The sequence below is a fragment of the Arvicanthis niloticus genome, chromosome 11 (genome assembly GCF_011762505.2).
Source record: "Arvicanthis niloticus isolate mArvNil1 chromosome 11, mArvNil1.pat.X, whole genome shotgun sequence".
In the NCBI taxonomy this organism is placed as follows: domain Eukaryota; kingdom Metazoa; phylum Chordata; class Mammalia; order Rodentia; family Muridae; genus Arvicanthis; species Arvicanthis niloticus.
The window spans coordinates 15612825-15640365 of NC_047668.1; the positions used below are offsets into that span (position 1 = coordinate 15612825).

Genomic DNA, 27541 nt, shown 5'->3' on the forward strand with positions numbered 1-27541 from the left:
TGTGTTTTAAAACAAATGCAGCCAGGACAGGATTTATTGTTACTGAGTTAAAATAGGAGCACCGACAAACTGAAAACTTTTCCTGCCAATCTTGTGTAAAATACTACATAAGAATATAAAGTCTCCCAGTTCCCCTCTTCCTAACCCAGGTCAAGGGTGGGGGGGGGAAAAAAGTAGGAAGTCAGTAAGTCGAGGAAACACTGTGATTACATCTTCTGGAATTATAAAATTGATAATTACTATTCTATTTTTTTCGAAAGGGTTCCCTGTCCCCCTTGATATTTCTATAAATGTGGCATCTTTCTCAAGCCTTTGCGTGGCCTTTAATGAGTTTATATTAAATATTTAACACTGTTTAGGGCATACCCACTCCTACCAAAAACAGTTATATTCCCAGCAGTCCTACTGTTTCAGGCAGAGAACTTGATTGATCCTCCTAGCCTGAATTGAGCAGAATGAAAAGAAGCGGTTGGAAAATAGCTGCAATCATTTAATGCAGATGACCTCTGACAGCTCACAGCTCTTCTATCTGAACAGAAATTTGCATGGGGTCTCTGTGCAGAGGAACAATGTAACCTAAATGGTAGACAATCTTTATTCTAATGAAGTGGGTGTCAAGGTCAATGTAAAACTGCAATGATAAATGGTGCACCACTAGGCAAGAGAAGTTGCATGGGCATTGTGGTGCTTTCACATTAATTGAAGGCTGAGACGCACTGCGTGAAAAGCACAAGCCCCTCTTTTCACCATAATGTGTTAATGCGCGGGTGCTGCAGTGCTCTCTGCAAGATGTTTGCCTGCTGACGTGCAGCTATTGCAAGAATAAACAGCATCATGACAGAAGTGGACATTCTCAGAATTTAGTGTTTTCCTGGACCAAAATTATAAAAAATTACATAAGATGCCCTCAAATAGCATGGTGACACTTCATGGAATTCCTTTGATCCTTTTTTTTTTCTTTTCTTATTTAGACCTGTTTTTAATTAGTTTCAACCAGGCAACCTTTTAAGGGACCTTCATTGGGTACTTTCCTGCTGAGAATCATTTAAATATTATTTCCCCCTCTTCCCTGTAAGTGTTCAGCTTAGTCCAAAGGTAAAAATCTTCCAGTGGTTTTTGTCTGTCCTATGTGAAAATGTCATGAAATGTGGATATGACTTATTTTTAAAAAAAACAAACAAACAAACAAACAAACAACTCTGTTCTGCCATGGCATTGCAGAGATAACCACAGCCAGAATCACACCATCTCTTCAGCTGATTGGGCAGTTTTGTGCCAGTCAATGTTTATCAACTCATAAAAACATAGGCAGTATGCTGATTTTCAAAATTTGTGATCTGCTACGTCAGAGGTAAAGGAGACCGTTTGCTGATACATTCCCATGCAAGCACTTTAAGTTCATCAGTTAAACAGGAAAGGGAGCTGGACCATTAATTACACAATTTGCTAAAATACTGATAAGAGCATATTAGGAAGCATTTGCGAGGTGTTTTTAGGTTCAACTCATAACAGGATATAAATTGTATATGTTTCTATTTTCTGATCCCAAGGAAATTTGTGATATCTCAACACTAACCTTCCTGCTACAAGTAGGTTTTAATAACACAATTCCAGTCTTGCCAGTTAAGAGCGTGTCTGTATGTCTGCCATCTTGTGACTAGAAGACTCTCAGCACACTGTAATAAATGACACTGCTAGTAGACAGCTCTCGTGTAAAAGCAAACTGTCTCAAATAGAAACCCTCAATTCCTGAAATGGTAATTCAAAGGGAAAAAGAATCTTACTACGAAGGATAGTGAAAAGGGGGGGAAAAAGTTACTGATCAAACTGTTTAAAAAACTGTACAGCTTCATCTGTGTGTGATTTGTCAGGTCTGAAGCTTTGACGTGCCCAAGGGGCAGACCCCAGCGGGGAGTAGGCTGCCGAGCTAAATAGCTGTGAAAGAAGTCTTAATGTAGGATGGAATTCAAACTAACCTTGACATGACCTCCGGAAAAATATGCAAAAAGTAAAATGAATGCTCTCTGCAAGATACATCCTAATTTTGTGGTGGAGCTGGTTAGTTTTACAAACATAACTGAGACATTAAAAGAAAAATTGAAAGCTAGTAAAGGGGGAAAGTTTAGAATTCAGGCAAAGGGGAAACCCATAAGCAGCATGATGTGTTACTGTGAAGGCATGTGAACCATTTGGAAAGAGTCCAAATAAAAACCCACACTGAACAATATTGTTGTCAGCCTGTCTATTCAGGAAAAAAAATTTTTTTTAGGTTGAATATAAATGACACAAAGCCAAGATTACATCACTGCATTACAAAGTCTGTTGTGGCTTTTAGCTAAACAAGCCCCGTGGATCTATTGGTTTAGGACAGTAATTCAGTCAGGAGCTTTTAATGTGTTATTTTTTTCTCCAGTGCCAATAAAAAAAAAAAAAAAAAAAAAAAAACATAGAGGAATTTAAGGAAGAAATATCCAACATGCTCTCCGCTTCATGCTTTGGGTCTGGGTTTGATAAGCTAAACTCCAGTTTCAGCTGATGTATTTAGTCTTGATTTGACTCTATTATAATTTTGTCTGTTTGAAGTGCTCAAAAAGGTTTTGGCTCTGGTTCCCCTACAGGAGCTGGCTAACTCTCGCTGCATCTATGGAAATCTTAATTGTCAACTTGTGTAGAAATTCGGCCCTTTCACTTTCTCAATGCAGTTTTGTAGCAAGAGCAGGCAGTTTTTCACTACACTGCCAGCCAGATTTTTAAACATGATTAAATTTCTAGCAACAAACACCCGGAATCTAATGACTTAAATCCCTACAGCAAGGAGGTGAATTGGTGCTTTAGATGGATGTACTTCTATTAGGTCTCCCTCGGTGTGAATCAAGCAGATGGACACAGATGCTCAGAAGCACAATGTACAGGGAGCTCTGCGGAGAACCTGTGGACTACAGTCTGTAAAGATCATGATGGGTATCCAGCCTCCTCTTGTTCTGTCCAGTCTTCTTCAATGTTTTAACAACATAAGCAAGGAAAACATGCATAAGAAGAGATTGATCAGATTGCCAGATTATACTGATCTTACTACTTGATAAAATAACGAACAATTTAGCTCACAGATCATAAGGTCAAATACTTACAGGTATTACATGTTAATTAACTGGTCCTCAAGTAGAAAGAATGAAAGTGCTGATTTGTAGTCTTTGCTGACTTCTCTAGTATAAATATTCCCATCGGGGCAGATTCTGAGCTGCCAATGGTTGTTACTGTTGGCAAACTTCTTGAATTTCTATCCAGCTATCACAAACTAGCAATAGCTGGCTCACATACCCTACTGCCTGGAAGCTGGTGTCGAAGACTAGCGTAAGGTCAGAACAGGTCCTCTTCTCTCATTCACATTAAGTGACTGCTAGCATTGTAGTCAAAGGCAGCCATTTCTCTAAAGAAAGATAAACAACCCACAAGTGTAATTATTACTAGAATCTGACCCCAGGGACAGAAGATGGGAGATGGTGGTGTGGTCTGCAGTGAATGCAAGCCAACTATCCTCGAATGGAAATGTGGCTTCAATATGGCTTCAGCACCATTAATATGTTGTTTTAAGTGAAGCCAGGGATACATATGTTTATGTAAAAATCTCATAATTTTCATGTTACATTGAAACTTTTAGTATACAAACCAAACAATGTCCGTGTCTTAGATCTGCGTCCACTGGGGACCGCTTCATGCTGTCTATTTTGGATGAGAATATTAGGCTCTAAAAGAAACAAAGATGCTAGCATAATGAATTAAATCTGAGGAAAAATGACAAATGTCAAGCATGACAGAGTTATTAGCAACCCTTCGTCCCAGCCTAGCCTCACCAAAAGAGCCTCACCAAACTGCATACAGAACGGAAGCCACAAGGGTTTCACTTGCCTTTCGCTTCAATTTGAATCAGCAAACACTAAAAGAAAGATGTTAAAGAAACAAACAAATAACCATTTGTTGCACTGAGAGAAGACTGAGACATCGTATTGAATACCAAAGGAAACTTCTAAAGGAATGGAGAAGATTTGATCCTGCTGGAGTAGAAAGCCCCAGAAGAAGCAATGGGTAGCCGTGAGGAGAACGAGGGCTCAGGGCAGAGAAAAGGGACTTGTTGCAAACTGGGTGTTAGAGAACTTTACATAGAAAATAATTGGCTTAACCTGCTCTATGAAGGTTATACTGGAGTTCCAAGTCCGAAGCCTAAGTCCATACAGCATAGAAGGCAGAGAGCATCTTCCGAGTCACCAGAAGTCCAGGCAGAGAGCCCAGTATAGCTGGCTGAGAAATTCTGTGGGGTTGAGTGAATGCTGGTCTGAAACTGGAATCTAAGCTTTCTCTGTTTTAGACATTTGCGTTTCTTTTCGCCAGCATTCATGAGATCTGCCATAATGATCACACGATTCTGTGTAGAATAAAAAGCCAAGACCCAAACTACCAACTAAGAAACTGTCTCTTGTTGGAATAGGATTAAAATGTCAGATTGTAGTGAGAGTGGAGTGAGAAAGTGAGAATTTACGGTGAGAATTTAGGGAAGTAAGTAAGAAAATGATTGTTGTATCTACTTTACTGTCACAGCATATGTAGTAGAATTTGATTGGTAAATCAAGTTTTAGGGGAGAAGATATATACACGAGAGGTCAGTGCAGAACATATAGGAGTGTGGTGTGTTTGGAGTGCAGTGGAGAAGATACACAAGCACATAAAAGCAACCTTTGCAATCTAAGCTGGGCAAAACACAGAGACGCAAATAAGTTAAGACTTCTACAGCCATCTTCACCTAATGAAGGTAGTTCCTTCATGACGCTCGGAGTGAAACCTGTCAGGCCCTTTACTCCATAAATACATATCAGAGAGATGCTTCCTCCAGAATTTACACAGCTAGCCCTTATTTCAACAAGGCACTTTATGTTGATCACATTTACACACACACACACACATAAACACACACACACGCACACATACACAGAGCAGGGTGCAATGGTAATGTGCCTTAGGCTATGAAACTATAATTATGCTATATTGTTCTGAAAATCTACACATCTCCTTTACATACACTTCAGTGAGGATGTGGGTCACAACCATTCAAATAAAGGTTCCATGTTGCAGTACCATATAGGAAATGTTGGAATGCCATGTCAGCATGTAGTAGGGATAGTTGTGTAAACATGCAGTATCTGTTAGAATGCAGTGGGAAGTGTAGGGGCAGAAATTGGCAGAACAAACCCAGCTTCTCTTTTTTCCAGACATTTCTATTTTAGTGTATAGTTTCTTTTGTTTTCTACCCCCTTACTAAAAGACACCTGTAAGCACATTTATTTTCATGTAATCGAGTACAATGCTATTGCATTTTCTTAAGCCAAACAAAAGAATTGAGAAGGAAATTTACAGACTTTAGCTGTCTTTTCTATGTAGTAAAAGAACAAAGATACCCTTTACTGTAACAAATATATACGCTAAATGTCACTTGAGACTTAACTGAAGTCAAACTCCAAACACACCACACTCCTATATGGTCTGCACTGACCTCTCGTATATATATCCTCTCCCCTAAAACTTAATTTGTAGATTCTACTACATATGGTGCAACAGAAAAGTAGATACAACAATCATTTGCTTCCCTAAATTCTCACCATAAATACTTACTTTCTTGACTGTCAAGTTAGCCTCAAAATAACCAGCAGAAGCTGGCTATTGATTATTGGTTATTGGTGAAGAAAAGAGCCCCCAAAGGATTATGGCTATCATGTCTTCTTTGGGTAATAATGATGTATTTTCAATAGTTGGGGCCTTTAGGAAGCACTAAGTCAATGAATAGTTTCTCAAGCTGAGTGATAAATGAACTTCTGTTTGTTGTTTTTACGTACGACAACAGGAGAATTTATATGTCAAAGCTTATCCCATATCTTTATAGCAGAATTATGGGCCTGCTCAGTACAAGTATTTATCATGGAAATGCTGATGAAGCCAAAACTATGGCTGTGTATGGCTGCGCAGCAGCAGTCAGTTGAAATATAGATATATTTTTAGCATTGGAAGGCACCAAGTTTGTTTAAATCGCACGATTTTTTTTCTACAATTGCAAGTAATGTTAATAGCATGCTGTAAATGTTAAGGCTAAGTGTGCAATGTCAAAATAGATCGGATCTCTCTGAAAATTGGAAATTCAGGCTTTTCAAACATAATCCAGATGTTTGGCTTTTATTCAGATTTTAAGAAAGAGGGAACTAATATGATATAAAATTCATACATGCATATTTCATTAGTGCTTTTGTATCGCTGAATTAAACATTCTTAAACGTGCTTTTCTGAAATCACATAGTTTCAGACCAAAGCAGTTGCCAAGATGTTGTACACCTCAAAAATAATGCCAAAAAAGTCAAATTAATTTCATAAGGAAAAAATATGTGCTTCTTAGGTTAACCTTGTTGATAAAGCTTCCCCCAAAGGGAATATCTTGCTTCCTCTTTGGGAAAAAAAAATGAAGAAAGAATGTGAAGTCTGTAGCTATATTCATCAGAAAGGTGTTGGTACTGAAGTCTCTAGAACTAGTGACCCTATTTTCATAGCCCTTTTCTCCCCAAGCTTGGTGTAGTGCTGCAAACCTTTAATTCTAAGAATTAAAAACTAAGAAAGCTGAGGCAGCAGGATTGTAAGTTCTAGGTCAGCTGGGTTACATAATGAGTATAATACACATGTCTTAAATAATACACATGAATGTAGACATGACGAAAACAATAACCACATACCCCACAGAAACTTCATTTCCTCAGGATTACTGCTCTAGGCCTTCCCCAGAGACTAAAGACTCCTACACGGAGAAGCCACATCTAGAATTCATCATGTGGTGATAGACTTTACACATGACAAACCTTTTTCAGGCTCATCTCCACAAAACCAAATGGAAATGCCATCCAATGGGTATGTCCTTACACTGTGACTTTTAATGTTAAACTTTTATGTTTTCATATCTAATGCCCATTGGTGCAATAGTGGCCTGAATGTGTTGGAGATAACCAACAGGTTCCTGAGTCAACTTAAAGAGTGCTCCAAAGGAAGAAATTACTATCTAGAAAGGAAACTTGGCCCATAGCTCATGGCGAGGGAGGTTGGTCATAGGCGCCAGAGAAGAATCAAATGTAGTTTCTCCTAAATAGACATAGTATCATATTGTCTTTAAAATATTTACCCTTCCAGCCATAGATTAGTGCAGTGTTCACCCCCATTGGAGATGCTTTTTATTACAGGGATAGAGACTAACTCAGAGACTCACTACTAGTTAAAGGGCAAAGATGGAGTAACAATGGGTAGCTCAGCCTCAGAAAGGACTGCCATATCAACCTTTCCCCAAAGTCTCAGGGAACACCACTGAAGAGAAGGCAGACAGACTGCAAGAACCAGAGCATAGTGACAGGCTCTGCCAAATAGTGTCTTCTGAACACGACAGCCATTCTCTCATGACATCACAGCACTTGTGGCTGCCTACACAAAACATATACATAATCAAGTCTATCAACATTTTAGCTTAGGTGGTAAAGGGCCCTGATCCTGAGAACTACTGGAATGTGTTGGTTGATGGGGTGGACTCAGCTGTTTTCAGTGGTGTGGTCTCTCTTTGACTGTCCATATTTCAGTAGGTGACCCCAGGCCCAGGTACATATTTGCAGCTCTAATTGGATTCAGTGAGCTATAAAGAAAAGAAAATGAAGAGAATATGAAGTTGGAAGGGGGAAATACAGTGAGGTCTGGAGAAGCTGAAGTGGGTCAGAGATGTTCAGAAGACATTGCACGCATGCTTTAGACACATGTATTAAGTTTTCAAACAATGGATACATAAAATATTTTTTGGCAAGGTCTCACTATGTAACCCTGAGTGACCTAGAATTCACCATGTAAAACAGGCTAGGCTTTAAGCTCACAGAGATGGATCGGCCTCTGACTCCAGAATGTTGGGTGTAAAAGCACCACCACACCTAACTTGAAAAAATTTTTAGCTGTGCTGTGGTGACACACACTTTTAATTCTAGTACTCAGGAGGCAGAGGCAGGCCCATTGAGATAGGTCCAAGATAGCCACAGTTACACACACACAGAGAGAGAGAGAGAGAGAAAGAGAGAGAGAGAGAGAGAGGGAGAGGGAGAGGGAGAGGGAGAGCGAGAGGGAGAGGGAGAGGGAGAGGGAGAGGGAGAGGGAGAGGGAGAGGGAGAGGGAGAGGGAGAGGGAGAGGGAGAGGGAGAGGGAGAGGGAGAGGGAGAGGGAGAGGGAGAGGGAGAGGGAGAGAGAGAGGGAGAGAGAGAGAGAGAGAGAGAGAGAATAGACAGAATAAAAAATAATACATGCTGTTCTTTCAGAGGACCTGAGTTCAGTTCTGACAGGATGGTCAGAACTGCCTATAACTCCAGAAGAGGGGATCCAACACCCTCTTCTGGCCTTTTTAGGTACCCACACATACGTGGCATACACACACACACACACACACACACACACACACACACATGTACATATGCACACACATAAGAAATCTTTTTATGAAGACAAGAGGATTTTCATAGCTACAATCTTGTATATGTAAGTTCATGTGTGCACAGATGCACATGTATGTGCAGAAGCCTTTGTGTGTGTGTGTGTGTGTGTGTGTGTGTGTGTGTAAATTTGGAGGTCACAAAAACTTTGAATGGTATTCCTTAAGTACCACCTACTGTTTTGTTTTTGTTTGTTTAATTCATTTTGTCTATTTGTTACCGTTTTAAAAGAAAGTTTCTCTCATTGGCCTGAAACTTGCCAAGAAGGCTAGGCTGAGTAGCCGGTGAGCTTCGGGGAATGGCTTGTCTCTGCAGCCCCAGTTCTTGGATTACAAGCATGGACCACCACTCTTGGAATTTTTTTAAAATTTGGATTCTGTGATCAAATTTGTACACTCATCCTTACACAGCAAGCATCTCATCAACTGGCCATGCCTATAATCTTAATAGATCTATAATGGGTTAAGAGTGTTCTTAGACCAACCCTTAATGGCAAAATGTCTGATACCTTAGGGCCACATTTTAAAAAGTACTTCTGATGCCTTTTTCAGATGAGGATAAATGTGGTTTAAGAATTAGATCATAGATTCTGCAACAAATGAACAAGCACCATATATTATTTACACTTTATCCACTGTAAGTATTGACATTATGGTTTAGATGGAGAAGGTTGGAAAATATTTATTCATCTGAATTTCTCCCAAAAGAGAGATCAGACAGACCTAAATCAGTTGTGGAAATCCATGTTAAGCAAAGTCAGTGTGCAGAAACAAAAAGGCCACGACTGTCTTGTTTATCTTTGAACTCCCCTCTGTGGGAGTTTTACTTGGTAAAACATCCAATCTAGAAATATTCTCAGTTTTCAGATAGACATGAAGTAAATTGCTTCCCATGGCCAGGAATGGTTAGCATCTATGAAACATGTAGGAAAAGAGGAAGACCATGACATCTCTTGTAAACACTTAAGGGCACCCCTAAGTGAGACAGCATTTTCTTAGGAGAATATTTATCAGCACACAAGAGGCTAGTTCTAATTCCCAGTTCCAAATTTTTTCTCTTCCAGATCCTTCCATCATTCCCACTCTTGTTTCTTTTGGAGAAGAGGGAACTTTCTCATGTTTATCAGTGAATAGACTTTAGGGTTTCCAACCTAAACCTGGTTTGCTGTTCTAGCCTCAGAAAGAGTACTTTGCTCTACTGTCATTACTGTTGTGCCCCTAAGGAAAGCCCACAAGAGGTAGGAATATTTCTGTTGTTTCTTCAGATTCAGCCCATATGTCTGAGGAAAATGGTGGGCTCTAGGAGTTAAATGTAAACAAGGTCAAGAATGTCATTCAAAGTAACTTTGAAGTAGCCAAAATACACTGAAGAACCCACCCTGTGGCCCTTGAGGGCTCTCTCGTTTCCATGTTGCTTGTTCTCCAAAAATCATAGATGTTAAATAGTGTGAGGTGGAGGCTAATAGGTCAGATAGAAGAGTTCTCAGTGACGGCCATGCCTGTCACTCAGGAGAATGACAGCTCCGAGTTTAAAGATGCTCTGGGCTGCAGTAGGCATTTCTTGGCATGAACTAAGACTCCAAGTCGCAAATCTTGGTCATAATAACTGGTAAATGCCTTGATGCACATACCAAACCCCCACTACTATGGAGGAATCTGCCATAAGTGGCCAAAGAAGTTTATTAAAACTGTTATATTGGAGAGAGAGAGAGAGAGAGAGAGAGAGAGAGAGAGAGAGAGAGAGAGAGAGAGACAGAGACAGAGACAGAGAGAGACAAAGAGACAGACAGAGATGGAGACAAAGAGGGGGAGGGGCACATGTAAAAATAGTTATATATGTGTGTCTCAAACACAAGAGGCAGAGTGATAAAATAAAGAGGAAGTGTGAAAAGTTCAGAGAACAAAATAAGAAGACAGTTAGAGGGAGGGAAGTAATAAGTAGAAAAGGCTATAAGTAGAAAAGTAATAAGTAGAAAGGGGAGAGTATAGCTGGAGAGGTCTTCAGTGAGAACTTCTCAGAAATAGTCACACAGCAGAAGAGAGTGTGATGGCTGAGAAAGGCTAAGCACTTACTGGGAGAAGACAAGAAGTCTAAGAAAGGGAGGTGTGGGATGTAGACATTTCAAGCAGGATGCTGTCACAACAATGACAAAGTTCTGAAGAAGAAATGGGGACTAAAGCTGTGGTGTGACGGACTGCCTCTACACATCACTGAGAGTCAACATGTCTCACTGAGTGCCATCTGCCCTGGGACCATCTTCCTGCCTTCATCCTATAGATGACGTTGTAGAATCCAAGGGAAGTCATTTCATTTTTTCATGGCTTCCCCATGAGTGAAACCAAGATGACAGGCTTGTCCTTTTTAACCACTCACATGTGGTGAAGTAATCCTATATAAACTGCACCAATCAAAGAGTTTCTTCAATTTTAACACCATAAATTTTCTAATAAGATTTAATTGGGGGGGTTGGTCTGTTATATATTTGCATGCAAGACTGCAAATCCCCCTTTTTTTCTGTCTGAGAAATAACATAATTGTTCTCTGGCCTCATTAGACAATACAATAAGACACATCAAAGAATAATCATTAAAAAAGTAAATATTACATACACATTCAATTCCTTTCTTGCAGAATATACAAGGCAAGGTATAAGTATTTTTCTCTCCTCTTAGGAAGGGAAGAAGGAACATGATGCTATTAGCCAGTGCTAGGAACTTCACAAATCTTACAAGCAAATAATCCATTTAGCACTTCCTTGGGTCTTTATTCTTCCCCCAAGAATAATGTTAATAGTCCATAAAGTTGGAAGAACGAACATGTAAGGTCTAAGGCTGCTATGTAATAAGCACTATCCAAGTATTTGGTCAAACTTGATCCGAATGCTGCACGCCAGTCTGGCAGAGCCTTGTGTACCCCTGTTCTCTATGTCTATGTTCCTGGTGATCGTTTACATATTTGTAAACATGAGTCTCTCCCTGAAATAGAACACTGCATTATCAGTAGAAAGTAAAAAGACATTGCCTGTCACAAACTTCCACTGAACACATTAGATAAACCTTCTTCAAGTCATTGTGGGCTTTCTATTCCTCTCTAGGGGGATTTCCTGGCTTGGATAAAGTTCTAGAAGCATGTCAAGAGAAATTTCAGATCTAAGGGTTTGTTGTTGTTTTTCTCACATTGCACTTTTCTGCAGAGGATCTACATCTATTCTCTTATTTAATTTTCTCCCCAGAAAATACCAGTTTAACTATTATTTCTTACATAAGCTATGAGAAAGTGAACATGCATTCTGAATACACACAGATTTGCTGTCTGCTGATATATCATGCGGTTTGATTTTACTTTTCTAAATAAAATAGATTATAAATTACTTAAAGGGAAGGATGCCTTTTGCATTTTTAAAAGTTGCATTTACTTATTTGTGAGCACATGTGCACCAAGGCTTGCATTTGGAAGTCAGGACAACTTGCAGGAGTCACTTCTCTCCTTCCATCCTTTAGGTCCCAGGCTTGGTGGCAAGTGCCTTTACCTATGCACTAGCTCAGGTTAGCCTTTAAAAGTATTTGGTCATCTATAGCGTATCACAATACAGAACATGCTTTAGATACCTTTCATTTTATCTGTGTGTACCATGTATATATGCTGTGTATAAGTGCACGTGTGTGTGTGTGTGTGTGTGTGTCCATGCTTATATATGTGAATGTGGGTGTGTGCTACAGTGTATGTGTTGGACATCCAAAGACAACCTAAAGTATTGATCATTTCCATCTTTTTTTGATGCAAAGTCTCTTGTTGCTTGTCACTGAATATGCCAGACTAGCTGGTCCCCAGGACTCTCTTTTTTTCAGCACCTAGCTCCGTATAGGAGTTCTGGGATTATGGATTCATGTTGAGTTTGCTTCATGTCAGTTCAGAATACTCAAACTCAGGCCCTTACTGACCCAGCTTCCTATTTCCAGTTAATTCTTGATATATGTATTAGGACCTAAGACAACTTTCAAAACATATGATTAAAAAGTAAAAACTAAGGTAGGATGTATTTTCTGTCAAACAGAAAATAATGGAAATTTCCCAAGTTATTAACCACCTTTGATATTAATTAAAGCAGTTTGCAAATTACAAAACTTGTGATCAGCTTCTCCTCAAGCAAATAAGCATCTGTGTCCATCCACTAAGCCTGTCTGCCTTCAGCTACCCAGTCCTCCAGAGAAGACACTCCAGTTGGGAATTTGGGGGTACAATGATTGCCTGTCACTAGGTCACCCGAAGTACTTTTATTCAATTATAACCTGTTTTTATTCAGCTTTATTGAGATATAATTAATACCTAATACAATTTAACACCAAAGGTGCACAGCATGGCAGTTTTTACTTCGTACATGGAGTTGTGCAGGCATCACTATTGAAATTTAAAACTCTCTGCATCCACTGCCAGTCATACTCCAGTTCTCTCCCCGTGGCCTGCCTCAAACCCTCACCTACTTCTGTCTTTATACGTTAAAATATTCTGACCATTTAAAAAGTGTTCCTTCTACCTAACTGTGGCTCTACCCCTTTTTTCCCACAATAACTCATTACTCTCTCCCTTTAGCTAACTTAACTTCAACAACTCACTGTTCAATGAAACCAACATTTTTGATCCCACTTCTGAGCTAGATCTTTACCAAATGTTCTAAGGGCCCTGAAGGTTCTTTTCTCAAAGTGATGGCTAATTTTGCTTGTCAGTTAGACTCACGTGGGCAAAGGGAACCCTTACAAGGAATTGCCTCCATCAGACAGGCCTAGGGGCATGTTTGTAGGGCATTTTCTTCAATACCATGAATGTAGAGTCACCTGGCCCACTATGGGTGGTGCCTTCCCTAGGCAGGTGGGCCTGGCTTGTGAAAGAAAGTCCACTCAGGGAGCCAGTAAGCTGAGTTCTTCTATGGCTTCTGTTCCTAGCTCCTGCCTTAACTTACTTCAGTGATCGACCAACCTGTAAGCTGAAACTTAGGCTTTCCTCCCCAGGTTGTTTTGGTCATGGTTTTTGTTACAGCAACAGAAAGCAAACTAGGACACTCATAGACAGCTAAGTGGTTTAGATGTGCTGCTCTGAGAGCCACTGTAATAATCCAGATATAAACCAGCAATACAACACAAACAGAAGGGAAAACAAGTGCTCAAATGATAGGACGTTTTTCAAAGGTTTAGTGACTATATTTTTAGATGTTGTGAAACACCAAGGAGCAGTTAGTAGATGTTCCTAAAGAGAAAAAGCAAGAAGATTAAGGTGGAAAATAAGATGTCACAAAACTGACCAAAGTCAAGTGTTGAAACAATCATCTGTAGTTCTACACCAGAGAGAATGGCAAAGCTGGAACCCACATTAGAGCAACTCAGTTCAAGTCCCCCTCACTTCACAGTGAGGAAAATTAGACCTGAGAAAAGAAAGCCAGGAGAGGAAGCACAGTCATACTGGCCTTTGAACTCCACATGAGCCGCATGGCACGTATGTGCCCCCCCCCCCACATATAAATATACACATACATACATATAAATACATACATACATACATACATACACAACATACAAACAAATGAAATAATAATAAAAAAATAGGTCATTGCACAATGGTCTCTGGCTTACTTTTTTAGGACTTGACCATGTGATTTCTTTACAGTGTCTTTAGTGATGCTTACCAAAGACTCAGAAGGGTCTGTATCTATAAGACTAAAAAAAAAAACTAGAGCCCAAAGATAAGGCATAATCTGTGTTAGAACTTCACTGTGGGAGCAACTCTCTCTCTCTCTCTCTCTCTCTCTCTCTCTCTCTCTCTCTCTCTCTCTCTCACACACACACACACACACACACACACCAATCTTTTTTTTTTTTTTTTTTTTTTTTTTTTTTTTTTTTTTTACTGGCTCAACTATTTCCAGCTCTGCACAAGAATTAGTTTCCTAAGGAAGTCAGTATGATTTTACTTATATTCTTGTGCCAAACATGGAATACAGGAGTCCCAGAGCAGCCAAGCTGCCTGTGAAGTACTAGAGACAATGGCTAAAGTTCAAAGAGCCATTTTCTCTCTTTCTTTGGGTCCTACAAGTACAATAGAGCATAGGAGGCCACCTGGTGGTGAATGAGCCAACTAACTGTTTAGTGGTGCACGGGAAAACCAAGAAAATGGAAAACTTGGGTTGTTTGTAAAAAGATGATTAGACCCTTAAACACTGACTGAAGGTAAAGAGATGGTTTTCAGTACAACAGACAGAAAATTGAACTGAGAAATAATTCAAACCTGAAGAACACTATATATTCATAAAGCACAGGTGTAATTATTATTGTTTACAATCGGGATTAACACATTTTCCCCATGATGTTAAATTGTAAATTGTTTAGACATGTCAGCTGTGTCATCACTGCTCGGCTTGCTGAGCTCTGCTCTTTTACTGTAAAAACAACCACAGCTACACAAATGATACATGAGGTTGTGTCCCAATAAAGCTTTATTTAAAAATGAGATTTGACCTGCAAGGCCAAATTTATTGGCAGATTCCTGTTCCAGACGATACAGTATTTGATTGAACTTTAACAAGAACCATTCAAGGTAAGCGCCATCATCCCTAGTGCCTATGCCTAAAGTCTGGTGCTTCCAATGTCTTAAAATCTTGGTGGAAAATATAATAAGCTCTTTCTAACTTGGAAATGCTTTGCATAGCCTCACCTTTTCCTTGGAGACAGAATGGAACACACTTGACTTGACCCCTTTCCCATTTCTGTTGCAGAGTCTGCTGTTTTCTTGGTGGGCTAAAGTACTGTCTTTCCAGTTCATGTTCCCATGAAATACTGCCTCCTGCCATTTCTTCTTTCTTAGTTTCTTTTATATTTAAAATCTTTACATCAATAGTTTTTATAATACTAGATATAACCAAGTCAGAAATAATGTATTAAAAATTGCCACATATATGACAATAAGCCAAGGACACTGACATACTGTGTAGGTTCTAGGTGGAAACTGGGGCCAAACCATGATGCCTCATCCCTTCATAAATAATAGATTATATATCAGCTGCAAGAAGACATGGATCTGCCCCTGTGAAAAGAGGATTGCTTGAGGGTCCATTTTTACGTTGTTTTCATTTTAGTTTTAGATTCATTTTCAGGTGCACACTATATGTAAAACCATTCCAGGTGAGTCACATCCCTCCCCTAAACCATCCATGAAGCCCTTTATTAGTGGACAATAAGTGAGCGGAAAAATTTGATTGAGAAATCCACGGAGCTTGCTGTGTTCCTCACATATCTGAATATGCCAGTAGTCTCTTAGTGTTGGCATGTTTTCTCTTAGAAAAGAGCATGGGGATAGTTTTAGTTGGATGGAGTGTAGACAAAACTGAAATAAATGATCTAAAAATATGGTTTTGTTAGCTTGAAAAGAAAACTGCAAAAGCTTGAAAAACTCTTGACTACATAGAAGAAAGAAACAATATTTAATTATAGAGCATGGGTTCTGGTTGATTTGACAATCAAACCTAACAACAGAAGGCATTTACACTGGATATAAGAAGACTTCTAGGGTAGAGAAAGTTGTTAAACATTTTAATGGGAGTTTGTAGAATTCCTTTTGGAAAGATCTTTAATAGAGGATAAATTTCTCTTATCTGAAATGATATTTTTTTTTAATCTTTGAAGGGAGGAAACTAAATAAAGATGCCTATGAGGTTGCTTTTAGTTCTACTAAAATCCTCATCTTCTACAGAACTAAATAGCTGTACAAAATCCCTAAGAGACAACTTTTGGGAGAAAACAGCAATTGCACGGTGATACAGGGGCGAGAGTGTTACAGAGCGAACTTACTCGACCCTGAAAATGTCCACCCTTGCAGGACACAGATCTGAGCAGCAGCGTGGGCAGTGGGTAAGGAATTAAATGATTTGCTTCTGTTAAAGTGTTTTAAGGGCTAAACTAAGTCTCTAGTTGGCTGATACCTGGTATTTGTGGCACTGATCCTGGCAGCCCTATTTTTGTTATTTTTAAACAGAAGAGGCTCCCAAAGATGGCTCTGTATTTTAATTCTTTTTCTAATACAAACTTGGAAGAATGGAAACTTGTGAAAGTATCATCAAAACATAGATTATGAAATGCTAGCTAAATTGGAGTTCTTCTCGTGTGTGTGTGTGTGTGTGTGTGTGTGTGTGTGTGTGTGTGTGTATAAAAAATAATAATCAGGTTCAGCACAAAGTACCTTTCCCTATTAACCCACCTCTTTATCCCCTAAATGTTCATTCTCAGATTTGGACTACCAAGTATAAATTTGTTCATCATTTAAAAACTTTTATTTAACTAATATAAATAATAAATATTATGTCAGAATGCTACGGGTTGAGAGGTTAGGAACTGCCTGCACATTTATGTTGATCAGTTTTACTCTGTGTGCTGATTATGACCCAGTCATGACCTATGTATTTTCCTTCTTCTCTTTCTCTTACCTTCTTCTTTTCTCCTGATAGCAATTTGGTCAAATATCAGCACTGTGATTATTATTATTAAGAACTGGCTTTCCTATTTTTAGTTTTCCAAGGAGAAAGATTTTGGTTTTATATTTAATATAAAAAATATGAAATTTTATATTCAATGACTTCCTTGGTAAAGTCATGAAATAGTGGCATACTTCTAATTAACAGAGTTTAACAATTGAATAAACTTTGCTGGAAATAGTTTTGAAGTACAATTATTGTTTCTATTATGGCCCTGACATTTTGCCGTATTTGGAGACAAGCCATAAACACAAAGTCTGTCCTCTTGGCACACAAAAATTTTAGCAAAAATTGTAATCATTAATGCTTTTAAGTTTTATTACAGTTATTTATTGTGGATATGCACAAATGCATGTGCCAAAGTATATGTGAGAGTGTAGAACAGTTTTCTCCTTCCGCCATATGGGTCCTAGGGACCAAACTCAGGCCTCCAGGCTTGACAAGCAGGGACTATTACCCGTTCAACCTGTGGGCATCTCACCTGCCATGAATTGTTCATTCTTAGTCTACAGAGCCTAAATCTACCAGCATTGCTTAGATTATGTATTTAATTAATAACAAAGAACTCAGTGTGATGTTTGGGAGGAAGGCTTCTTGGAATGCAATTTTGAGTATTAAAGGCACTGCATTGTTGTCAAAAAGGCAGTAAAATCCAATATTCCAAGATTTATAACACAGCAATGTCCTCCTGACTGAAAACTTGGCATATATGAAGGAATTTTGTGTTCTTATTTATATATGCATGCTTTAAATGTCTTGAGTCCAAGGACTCTGGTTTCATCTAAATTCAATTCTGATGAAAGACTTTTTTAATTAAACAAATTAATACTTCATACACGTGTGTGCCCATATGTAAATGTGTGTGCATAAATGCATTTTTTGTGCATACTTCTGCCACAAGCTTCTCGGTTTTTAATGGATAACATGACAAGAGGAATATCACAATCATAAATTTTTTATGCTAATGTCTACAGACATATGGAATCAACTAGGGAAAGCAGCTGAATAGTATGTTCAGATGAGTCTCAGGATGCAGGGATGCTCTTCCAGAGAAACATCCTATCTCTGTACAAGGAAGTTTAGTAATAAACTGAAATAAACCTGAAAGCAGTAGAGTATAAACTTGATGGGTGTTTCCTTCAGAAAAAAATATGTACATATACATGTATGTAGACCTGTGTGTCTATGTGTTCTGTGTCTCGTGCAAATCAATGAAATCATCAGCAGAAATGGCACTGCTTTCTTATCCTGCCCCAGTGTACCTCATTAGAGATACAGTGTCACAGAAGTGCCTACACATTTAAGAATGTATGAGCTTTTAAAAAGTCCACATTATTTAAAAGATGCTGAGAAATGCCCCTATTTCTGAGAACTGAAACTGCTTCCTTGACAGCACTAGAAAGTGCTTTCTCCATAAATGGTATTCCAATGGAGTATTAGGGGGCTTTCTTTGGCGAAACAGGGTTCACAAGGTTGAATCTTCTTGCCTTTACTGTATCTCCCAAACAGATAAATATTTTCAGATATAGCTTTTCTGAATCTGACAGAATATAGGACTTCCCTGGAGTACAAAGACGCCTTAGAAAATGTAAGGCTTCTGATGAATAGAGAGCCAGCTCAGGTCCATTGTGTTCTCTGTAAAGATGGCTATGGTGTGGATGTGAATGGCACCTCACAGGCTCATGGATCCTGAGCTGACACTCCCATCTCATGGCATATGGACATACTCAAGCACACATACATTCCTGGGAACACAGTCCCTTTTTTATTTTATGAAAAAGTAGAAATCTGCACTTGATCCATCTTCCTGAAGTCTTCTGTTGACCTTCAATATTCACTTCATTTTACAAAACCCTCCCAACTAAAGGACATTTAACCTTCTTCCTTGTATAGTTAGACATGGTTGTGAGACAAGGACAAGTGGAACCAGGGTAGCAAGTTCGTGACTGGTGGCACTGTGATTCAGAGTTCCCCCTGGGGCTGACCACCTATTCTGAACAAATTCTTGAACTTCTTTTGAAATAATAAAATACTGCCCCCATAGATCTGATTCTTACCTTACACTACATAGAATCATAATAGAAACAAATGTTTGTATCCAATGGCATATACGTCTAAAGCAGTGCTGTTTATTAAGGTTATAGACAATCTCGTCCTGATATAACCACATGGTGCACTAAACCTAATTATTATCATTTGCAGATCACTACCCTTTGTCAACGAGACTACTTGGTTTTCATATTTACGCTTTGGCACTCTACTAATTTTTAAGAAAACAGCAAGCCCAAACTCATACCATCGCAGTCTATAAAGTTTAATCATACATCATATAATTTTCTAGCTCTAAACCAGATTAGTCAAAATATGAATGAATATAAGTTGTAAAGGTAAGTAATTTAAAATTGGAAGGTGCTAAAAAATAGGTAGATGATATTTCCATTAAATCATTTATCTAAAATTCATATGCTTCACTGAGTATTGGGACACAAAGAAGTCAGTGAAACCGGTGCCCTTTCTTGTTAGGACTTTTATAGAAATCGGAAGGAAATCTACAAACATCCAGGCATGGTGCCAAAGCTCTCAGCTTAACATAGAAGCAGATAATACATTTCTATTTAATTAAGTAAAAGTTTTCAAAAAGTTAAAGATTAAATTTTGTTTTATTTTGGTTTTCTTTTTACAATTAAATCAAACTTTTATTAGCAAACTCTCCTGGTTATCCTGATTGCAATTAACACCACCTCTCTGACGGGTCAGCTCATTTAGGTGCAATCTTGGATCATTTGGATTTAACATGATGGTTATTACTTATTACCCTGAAACCAAGCAGCACAATGAGATATTGATTACTTTTAACCTTTACATCCAAGGATTCAAGAAAGGTCGGAGGAGGGGAGCATTCTACTCTCAGCTGGCAAGCAGCCTTTAGGAGAATTCAAATGATTCCCCTTGGCTAAGTAGACCCAAGATGAGTCCATTCTGAGCTGACAAGAAATGATGATTCTTTAAAAACTAGCAGTCAGCCCATATTTGACATTACATTTATATAGTCTATGGCCTCAAATGGGCTTCATATCAGAGGCAGACTCAGGATGTTAACCCTTTGTTAAGTCTTTTTCCAGGAAGCATCTTTATTAGAAAGGAGGTATTCAGAGGGTGATTAAAGTGTGCGATTTCCTGTAGCAGCTCTCACCGGAATACACTCATCTCCTCCAACTAAGATCTCTTGGTAGGTTCCCAAGGCCGAACACAACCGTTGGCCAGTGATGTTGGACACTGAGATTTCTTTGGGTTCCTTTTTCCATGACAGCATTCAGAAATACTTTTTTCACTCTTGAGCCACTGAAAAGCAGAGTACTAGGTGGGGTCCAGCAGAACCACAGACAAGAGAAATATAAACTCTACGTGTGAGATTAATTTGCTGAACACTTGGCAGTGTTATTGCCAAGTCGTCAAATTGTTCCAAGTTGTTCCGGAAGGTTGTTATTAATAGTATGTTTTCTGAGGAAAGTTCTGTCTACTTTTGGAACTGCATTTCTGTTGCCAAGGAAACTCCTTTAAGCACAGTTTTCTAGGAGCACACTGCTGCTTTTGTTTGTCCGTGTCTATTCATATCATTCAGGCGGTGTTTTACATGCTCCCGCCTCCAGCCCCGAAAGTCGAAGGGTTAGCCCAGTTAAGTTGCTTTTTCAAACATAGCTAATGCCTGCTAGGATTTCCTCTTCTTCTTCCTCCACTTCTCTCTTCCTCACATGCAAACACTCCCTCTCCTGCCTCGCTCTTTTTCTCTCTCCAATGTGCCTAGCTCTCACTATTCAAGATTAAAAAAAAAAAAAAAAAAAAAAAAGAATGAAAGCAGATAGTTTTCACAAGTTTTTGATACATTTACTTAGATTTGAATAGTAGCTCCATAGGTTCACGTAAGAGCATCAGGCCTTCAAGTGTTAATTATCTTTTTCACTATAAAATTAATGTAGTCATTTCCTACTGACTCCTCTACCCCATTTATTGAAGTGCGGAGGAAAACATGTCAGAGCCTCCAGCCAGCCCTGTTGTTGTGATTAAGCGTGGTCACATGGCCCATCTCTGCCAAAAGGAGGGCCCTGAGAAAAGGTGACAAAGACAGTGATTTCCTGTCAGCAAAGAGTACGACAGGGCTGTCTAGAAGTGATGCAAATGAGGGAAACTTTCCCCCACAGCTTGTTTGATCCACTCTAGTCCAGAGCTGGCCAGCCAGAGAGAGAACAGCGCCACAATGCCGCAGGGCCAGCCCCAGAGCCAGCGCACCTTCCGGACAGCAGCTCACCACTGGAGACAGAGACTCCTGGCGGGACTTCCCTTCCTCGACCTCTGCACAGAGCCAACTGTTTCTTGGCATCCTGTTCTTTAAAATCTTTCTTCTTTCCCTCCCCCTTTTTAAAAAAGGTGAATCAAATAGGACGTAGAGGCTCCAGCAGGAACCGTGTTTCATAGGTTGCTCTGGGGCGGTTGCCTTTGCCCTAAACATTTCATGAAGAGTTTTGCTCGCTCTCAAATTAAAAAGAGAAAAATATAAATTTGAGTATCTCTATCGAACAGTGATTCATCAATGCCCAAATTAATGTGACAGTTAATCTAAGGGCTTTTTGAACTTTAATAGAAATGGAACAAGTTCATTTCTAGATAGCAGTGGAGACGGGGTGGATTTTATTCAGTTTTGGTCACTTTAAAAATGACCAGATAATGTTATTTGAAATATTATAATGATTTTAAGCATATTTTTCTTATCTTAATGGAGTTTTAATGTAACATACAATTAGGCTAGCCAATTAATCAACTAGAAATGAGGTAAAATGAAAATTATCATGAAGTGTGTGTGTGCCTGCTCTCTGTGGTTACTTCCCCTGTTTGAATGACCTACTATTTGTTTCATTTGGTACAGTCAATATTGAAACATAAAATTTGGTACTGAAATCCAAATATGATGCCCAATTATCAGAATTCAAATTTCAATTCACATTTCTATTTTATAAACCAACCTATGAAAAAATATACATCGTGGCTATTTTTTAACCCTAAGCCCAGTCGACACAGCCTGAACCATGAAGCAGATATGCAATCCAGTTCTAGGACCTCAAGCTTAGCCATGAGAGTATCAAGAAACATCTGAAATTATTTACAACAGCTCCATCCAGAGCAAAATAAAAGGAATCTATTCCAGAGGGTTGATATTCGTGAGTTTATAAAATATAGGCGTGGCGTGATTAATCTGTTTTCTATGATCAGCTCATAGCAATGACAACATCACTTTGGCATCAGCTGTCGTAAGATACCAAGCCAAGTATGTCCCATTTGTCTTCTTTTACTCTGTATTTCTTACTTCTTGGAATATATAATCATACTTCACACGCATTTAAAGTTGCAAAGCCTTTTAAACACATACCTGAATTCTCTACAGTATTGTTTTTCCTGAACTCCGAATGTAGCCTTTCCCCTAATCATTACTTCCAAGTCAGCTCTCTCATTGTTATGTCTCGAGTGCTGTTTGGGTTTTTACCTAGCATTTTCATCCATGTTTATTTGTCGATCACTTTAATTCATCCCTGTTGCCTCTGTTTGCCTGGTTAACTTTCATCAGCAGGAGTCTCTTGGTGAGGTCTGTGCTCCAAGTATCTGACATTGACTTAGCGACTAAGTCACTGAACTGTACATTAGTTCAGATGCTACAAATACTATGTTTGCAATTTTACTTGTAAAAAAAAAACACTTAATAAATACTTTTAAGAGACAACATATATGTGTCCAATGACCTAGCTTCTTCAAAGGCATTTTTATGGCTTTTTTTATACAAAATAAGTATTGTGTAAGTAAACATATTTCCCTCTTTGCCTTTGCTACCAGGAAACTCAAACTTCTATTTTGCAGCTGTGAGGGATGGGACAGGCTACGGCAGCTCTGGCAGCCATGCCAGCTCTTCACACAAAAGCAGCCACTAGTCTGTGCATATTTTCCCCAGTTCTGGTTTGTATTTTTACTTTAAAACGTTCTTTGAAATGAAGTCTTGCTATGCTGCCCAGTCTGAATAATAAAGTTGAAGTGATTCTTCACTCATAGCGCCCTGTGTAGCTGCTACTGCTCCTGGTATCTTTTTAAATATTTTGAGTATTTTAATGAAGATTCTTAACAATCTGAAATTTATAAACATAAAAATTAATCAATACATTCAGTAACTATTAGGCAAAACAAATAGTTTTTTTTTTTTTAACAAATAGGACATTTAGATCAGACACTAATGGAGAAAAATACAGAAAACTTGTATTGTTTCCATAAAATGTATAACTATACAGTAAATATATAAATAATAAATAAAATAACAAAATTTAAAAATTAAATACAAAAAAAATTTCATTGTAAATTTCCTCGTATTAAAGTCTTGGTGGGTATCTGTTTGAGATTGTTTTCAAGCTGGGAGAGTTACTTTTAGCTCATTGGAAATCATATGATCTAATATAGTTGTGGAATAGCTAAGGGACTCACTCAAGACACACACCCATTGATGTCATCTGAAAGTAACTATTGTTCGATTATAACAATATTCACCAGACTCCAACCTCTGACCCTGAGTCCTGAGATTAACACTTCCTTTGGTTAATACATCAACACAGGATTATGATGAACTCTGCTGTCTGTGCTTGGTAGGTAGTGTAAAACTGGTGGGGGTCAGGTGGTCCAGGAAGGGGTGCACCCTTAAGGCATTCCAAAGTCAGCGTTGACTGCTGGGAGAGCTGCAGCAGCAGAGTTCAGCTCTCCCACCCATGACAGATTCCCAGATCACTCAGTCTATAAAATGTGTAGGGAGGGAGGAAGTGACAGAGCTTCCTCGAGCCCAAGAATAATGTCACCTTTGATCTGCAGAAATGAAAAAAAAATGGAGCTTTTCCTTTGCAAGTGGGTTTTTAAATATTTCTCCATTAATAGTTAATGCACAAGCAGACCAGCAGAATGACAGCTCCCTGTATTATGAATTCTGGCTCCGTAACTCTAGTCCAAATAGGAGCTGAACTTTCGAAATCACAGTGGTTACTTTTGACAAATTAAATTGTCCTACTTAGGAAAGTAGAAAGAACGGAGAGAAAGAACCTGAGAGGGTGGGAGCAATTTCTCCTTGGAGGCAATTCTCAGATTGAGGAAGAAAAAACAAGAAGGGCTGATGTTTGTATTTTCTGGGCTGAAGACACTGCCAGCGTTTATTAGAAAATAGACACAGAGGACTCCTATTCAGAGGTAGGGCAAGAAAGAGAAGGGGGCAGGGAAATGCTGGTGATACATCTTACCAACTCAAAATGGAAAAGAAGATGTAATACAGTGAATAGTTAACTTTTAGTAAGAATTGAGTTCTTCTCAAAATGATGTAGTGTAAAATTAATTAGAAAGAGAAGATCTTAAATGTCTAACAACCTGAAAACAGGAAATGACTTAAACAGAAAACGTGCTTTATATTTCATGGCTGTAAATGCCGTCATCTCGTGTCAATGTATGCTTTGCCTATCCTAGCCCCTTCTGTCCCTGTATATGTTCCTTTGTGTTTGGCTGGCTTCAGATAAACAGCCTTGAACAAGAAGTATCCCACTTGGCAGGTGTGCCGAATGATGTGGCCACATCTGGAAGCTGAGGGTAGCTGACTTTCTAGCAGAGACCGGAGTATAAAAGCACCATGAAAAGTGCTAAGTAAGCTTTGCTTTCTGAGTGCTGCAAAGGCTAGGTTCTCTCTAACCTGACGTTCCCAAGTATGGATGCTGGACCTCACCTAGGACCACACCAATGCATAAATCTGGACACAGTCATCTCTGCCAGGGACAGAGCTGGGTGATGGAATACATAGCCACCCAAGAACAGAAGCAAAGGCTTCAGATGCAATGGAGGATGGAAGCCAGATCAACAGCTGCCCTTACCTTTGCTCGTTTAACCGTTAAGTTACCTTCACTCAACTCTAGAGTTACTTTAGAAATTGCACAGTTATCCTTTCAGTTATGCCACACAGGATGAGCTTCATTTCCACTTTTCATAGTCATTTGGGGTTTGAACCTAAGACCTCACACATGCCATCAGGCATGCTCCCATAAAGTTACTCTAGCTAGGATTATAGACATATACTACTAGGCACACACTATCATGCTTGGTGTGTGTGTGTGTGTGTGTGTGTGTGTGTGTGTGTGTGTATCATAAGTGAAAGGCATTTCTCTTGATGTTAACCCACCCACCCCCTATTTTTTAAGACAGGATTTTTTGTGTAGTCCTGGCTGTCCTAATACTTTCTCTGTAGACCAAATTGTCACTCAAACTCACAGAAATCCATCTGCCTCTGCCTTCCAAGTACTGGGATTAAAGGTGTGTACTACTACTGCTTGGCTAGATGTTAACACTTTCAATAAAAGTAAAAAGCCAGCAAGATAGCTCAGCAGAGATACTTGGTGTCAAGCTTGAGTTCATGAGTTTGGTTCCTGGCTTCTTCCCACTGGTAGAAGGTAAGAACTAAATTCTCACACTTTGACCTCCATGTGTTCAAAGCAGAACACACACACACACACACACACACACACACACACACACACACACACACATACACTGTAAAAGATGTAAAAAGAAATGAAGACAGGTTACATATTATAGGTTAGAAATCCTCTGACGTGGGTTCAGATAATCTTACAGCTCAGGAGTAAGAATAGTAAACATTCTCTCCTGGAACACATAGTCCCCAAAACTCAAAACACCAATGGTGCTTTTAACAAAAAGCTTGATAAAGCATTGATTGGCAGGGGGTGGTAGAAGCCATTATGAAGATAAAAATGCTCAGGGTGGTCGGATGGCATTTTAAAGGGAAGAAGACCCAGGGAGCAATGAAATAGCTCCAGACTGTCAAGAGTCTCTTTGAGCAATAGGCTACAGCTTCCCCTCTAATAAGTCACCAGTAAAGTGGTTTCTCCCAAAAAGTGGATCTGAACACAGGACTCGGGTACTGACAATGTTGCCTTGACCTGGGAAGCCCTAGGGGATTCTTGAGCAAGACCTCAGACCAATTCTCAGTCAGTTTTTTTTTCCTAATCTAAAAACCACACTTCTACAGAATCCCTAATTCCATATCCCCAGGATTGCTTTGGAAGTTTCTAGATCTTCACAACTCTCTGGGACTCATGTCAAGATCCTTGCAGACCTGTAGCATTTCCCCCTTGGCTTCTTGATTATATCTCCTTTACGAAACCAAACACAAAGAGAATATCTGTCTATGTTGAACACCTAAAAGCAGAGGCACAGTGACGGGTTGAGTCACCGATGAAAGCACACTGTATGGAAAATGTTTGGAGAAATATTTTAATCTAGACGTCCTGAGTGGGTGGAATAATCACCCTCAGTGCTCGCCAGGACAGGAATTCTCAGGCGAAGCACTTACAAGGAAACCGCAAGAAAAAAGACAACTGCTTTTTTCATTCAATGATTTCCTATTAATTGTGATGTAAATTATATGGCTGTGATTTTGACAAAGAACAGCACTGTTTCAGAAAAATAGTGGCTTATAGGCAAAATACAAAATGCTTCAAGAAGAAAAGAAATGTTATTTGCAACGTGATTCCAATAAGTTCTGAGATGATGCTTTAGAAATAAAATATTTTTCTAACACTGAATTAATATAGGTTTCTAAGCATTTTTTCATATGTAATTTCCGGTCCTGACAAGAGATGTGAAATAGCCAGACTTTAGTTACATGAGTTGGAAAGTGTTGCTCAACAATGTTGTGTTGGCAAACATTTTGGGTAGTGTGGACAGTTGTCCATACAGAAAACAGAAAACTCACTAGAAGACATCAATGCTATACAGAATTCTACAGAGAGTAAAATGTCCCCAGTTACTAAGTCCATAGGGAACCTATATCTTTTCTTAACTAAGATGATTCTCAAGGGACAATAATTAATGTCAATCAGACTCTGTTAAAGTATATGTCTCTTTCATGAGAGGAGACAACATTTAAAATACTTTATTAAAGAAAGGTTACCTAAAATGGTAAAATTGAAGAAGATAACTTTTATTTGACCTTGAGTATACTTCTTATTCTATAAGAATTTTTAAAAAGCTAGAGGGTAGTTGTTTCTTGTCATTATACTGTTGCTGATTCTGTGGTTAGTTATTAATTTTATTTTTTATGATTCACAATCTGCTCTTTGAAATATGCCATATGCTCAAAGCAATTCAAGGATGACAACTGTCAGAATTACTCCAATAAAAATTGCTTAAATGAGGAAGATTTACTGCAGCCTGATATTTCAGTAGAATGTCCCTTTTCCTTCCCCCACAGCCTTTACAGGGACTGTGAAACTTACAGCCATTTTCCCCCGTAAAAATCACATGATTGTTTTATAAGAACTTCTAAGGCTATTTAAGTAGAATTGGTAAAACACTCTAGGTTAAGGGGGATCTAGCAGACATGGAAGCAATATAATAGTTATCAGATGGATTA

The 27541-nt window shown here is 38.9% G+C and overlaps 1 protein-coding gene across 3 annotated transcripts in view; it reads right to left on the reverse strand.

Moving 5' to 3' along the window:
- Positions 1 to 27541, reverse strand: part of Akap6 (A-kinase anchoring protein 6) — a 423485-nt gene that overhangs the window by 90156 nt on the left and 305788 nt on the right. The gene's annotated exons all lie outside the window — the stretch shown is intronic.